Source organism: Limulus polyphemus, unplaced genomic scaffold, assembly GCF_000517525.1.
Source record: "Limulus polyphemus unplaced genomic scaffold, Limulus_polyphemus-2.1.2 Scaffold1, whole genome shotgun sequence".
In the NCBI taxonomy this organism is placed as follows: Eukaryota; Metazoa; Arthropoda; class Merostomata; order Xiphosura; family Limulidae; genus Limulus; species Limulus polyphemus.
The window spans coordinates 2,755,228-2,759,102 of NW_013665611.1; positions in this window are offsets into that span (position 1 = coordinate 2,755,228).

Consider the following 3,875-nt stretch of genomic DNA (forward strand, 5'->3'; position numbering starts at 1 on the left):
ATTTTTTTGGTTCCCTCTCTTTTGTTTTCCTTATTTCTTTTCTTGTTTCTTATGCCGCTGTTTCTCGCATGTTGGATGGACAGTTTAGAACACGCGGGGTTTTAATACGCATGATAACAAGTGGTATACACGACAGAAATAAGTTCAGAGCATGTGATCACAAAACTCATAAGTATCTCTGCTAACTTCAGTAAAGAGAAGTCACAGCGCGATAAGAGAGCTTTATTAGTGTTTAAAAGTAAAAATTATATTTTTGTCTCTCTTTATAAAACAACAGAAAGTGTACTGAGTGTATTTTTAAGCTATTTAGATTTTATATAATACGTATAGTCAAGGGGAAGATGTATCATGGCACTGGAAAGAAACCAAAGCAGGTAGAGCCACTTACGACATGAATTCTGTTTATTCCTTAATATAAAACAAATTAGACCTAGAAACTGAAACACTTAATATTGAGATAAACTGCAGATTAAATAGTTTGTTAACAGGGTATAAATGGAAAGAAATTATTATAAATTGGAATATGGCGATCTTATTCTTTTTTCTCAAATGTAAGTGGGCTGGGTACTTCACAATAGCATACAACCAACTTTAAAATTATACAAAGAGTTATAAAACTATCAGAACTGAAATCAACAAATTAAAAAATTTAACAGGTGCATTATAAGTGGCAATACACGGATAAGTACATATCGGACTCAACATGTACACTTAATAGAATGACTTTACTTACAGAGGTTTGAGAAGAATATTAAAATTGTATGGTGTGCTTATATATATGTAAATATATTTGATGAACCGATTTTGTTTAAAGCTTCTAAGTTTTTTTTATACTACTATGAGTAAGAGAATTTCATTAAATATGTTAAAGTTTATGATAAATGGTGAACGATAACTTTTAAAATAGTGTACAGCTTAACTGTTTTTTCTTTCATCTTTTTTTTGGAAGTAGATTTATCTTTGATTTTGTTATTTCTTATTGAAATGGGGTGGATATGGAGCATTATATATATCTGGGTCAGGGATAGCTTAGTAGTTAGTGTGTCGGAGTGCTAATCGAAGGGTCCGAGGTTCGAAACAAATATCATTAAGTATATTCCACACTTTCAGCTGTGGGCATGTTGTAAAAACGACAGTAAATTCTGTTATTTGGTTCTAAAAACCGATCAAAGTTCTTGTGACGACGGGTTTTTCTGGATACTTACCTTCTTTCTGGTCATTAGTTCAGAATTAGGGAGGCCTATACCTGAATCCTATGAGCCGTTTATCTCACATGCACATAAAGTAAAGTTCAGGTTGAAAATTCTAATTCCATGATATAACTTACTATGAAACTAATACCTTTATTCCCTCCTCCCTTTTACTACCATGGTTCTGGTGTTAATTGAAGTTTGAAATACTCCCTCCGTATTACTGTATTTACTGGAACCTTTATAGATAGGGAAAGCTGGAAGATGATAGACAACCTTTGATTCAACATCAATCATGAGTTGTGTGTTTAAAAATAAGACAATACTCAGTGACTAATATACTCTTGAATCATGTGCCAAAAATACTTGTATAGAATATTTTGGCCATCAACTTATCAAAGCAACACAGCTGAAAAGGTAAATTACAATCACTTCAAAATTAACAAAGAACGATATCAACTTATAAATCGAACACATCTGAAGAGGTACATTACTGTCAGGGTTTTATGTATGTGTGGGCTAAGGATTCTTCTACAGTAGGTGTTTGTGACTTGTTGGCGATAAATTCGAACAATAAACGGTCAGTACACAATCCACTTATCTTAAAATAATATATTCAGAACAAGTCAAATGTATGTATAAAAGTTTTTACACTATAGGATATCACAGTTGTATCTAAAAGTTTAATATATATTTTTTTTTTTTTGTCAAAGTCCACTCAGGCTGATTCAATTACTTTAGAATCCAATTGACAAGACGAATTATTTTTCTATACTCTTATCGGTGAATAATTCACTTATGTTACCCCGTGGGTTACCACAATTGTATCTCGAACTTTAAACAATTTTTCACTTTTCGTCAAAGTCCACACAGACGGGCTCAGTTACAGTGGAACACTCTTTGACAAGACAAATTATTCTCCTTATCTCTATTACACTGTGAAACTCACTTTAAAATATCGCCTGTTATGGCTAATCACTCACACGCAGCTAACTTCACGTTTTCTTTTGCTAACTAATTTTCTGACTGAGCAGCACTTTTTTCTTCACTCGCTAGTCACCTATATACATTGTTCACTGAGGCCTCGAATTTTCTCTAAACTACACGACGCGATGATTTAACAATACTCAGTTAAGGTAGCAAGAAAAATACTGAAGATTCAAGTAACGTGACGTCAACAATATTAGTAAAGCCTAGACAACAGTGTAATTGCAAACACAACGTACGACTCGTACAAAGTTACGTAACAAAAATTTGTCACAACTAACACTTTTAAAATAATCCGTATTCAACACTCCTGTCTTAAAAACTAACCAATCATTAAATACTAAGTCATAAAACAAACTAATTAATGACACCTATACTAAACAGTCTTATGTATCCAACAATTACCATCATGTCAAAATTTAGAAAGAACGATACCACCTTATAAAGGCAACACAACTGAGAAGATAAATTACAATCACGTCAAAATTTAGAAAGAACGATACCAACTTATAAAACCAACACATCTGAAAAAGTACATTACCCTTACGTCAATATTAACAACGAACGATATTGCGGAAGATTTTATCATGAAATGTAATTATTTAACCCATCGTGCATGTTACAGCTTTTGATTTTACTTTTCGGTTAGAGCAACAAGAACTTGCATGCTTCGGATATCCAAAGGATTTGTTTTTTGTTGGTAAGCACGAAGCTACACATTGGGCTATCTGTGCTGTGCCACCGTAGGTATTGAAGCCCGATTTGTAGTGTTATGAGCCCTCAGATTTACTGCCGAGCCACCGTGAAGCAATGAAAAGGAACAAGTTGGCAAACACGTGCTTTAATGTTTTTTTTTGTCACTCTCATGAGTTTATTGGCAGAATGTACTGACATCAGAAGTTATTGTACAATACGTATGGTAAGTTTAAAAGAAATTCGATATTTTCCGATACCGTCACTGAATGATTGATTTAGGAAAAAACACTGTTTGTAAAATTTTGTACTTATTTGTAAACATATAAGAAAGGAAAACAAAATACGTGCTTTTTTCTCTCGTAAATTAGAGTTGTTAAAGAAACGAAAACAGCACGAAAAGTCTCGAAAAGTTTTAAAAAATAAAGTAAGACTTTACAGAAAGATAAAATATAATGTAATACCCAAAGTTGCTTTATATTAGAAAAATGTAAAAATAGTAAAGTAACAAGAAGTTAGAGCAACTGTTTCATACTTGAGGTAATAAAAATATAGAATACGAAAACAAAACACTTGCTGTTTTCGTAAATTAGATATAGTAAACAGGCAGAAAAGGGCCAAGGAAACACGTGCAGGAGTCTCAAACTGTAAAAGTGAGATTGTACTCAAAGAAAAAAAAACTCAATTACAATCTCCCAAGTTGTTTTATCTAGAAATATTAAAAGACAGCAAAATAAACTGAAATATGAATTAGTGTAATGCTGGACTTAGTGAAGACACACAAAGAAAACACTTGCAGTTTTCATATACTACCATGAACAAACAATCATGAACTACAAGTACTAAACAAACAGAATCGACAAAGTAAACATTTACGGGTATCTTAAAACTTAAAAGTGAGATTGTAGAGAGAGAGAAAAAAAAACTCATTTGTAATCTTTATTTTGTGTTATACAATAAGCACTAAAGAGAGAGAGCAAAGTAACTTGAAATTATAGCATTAGT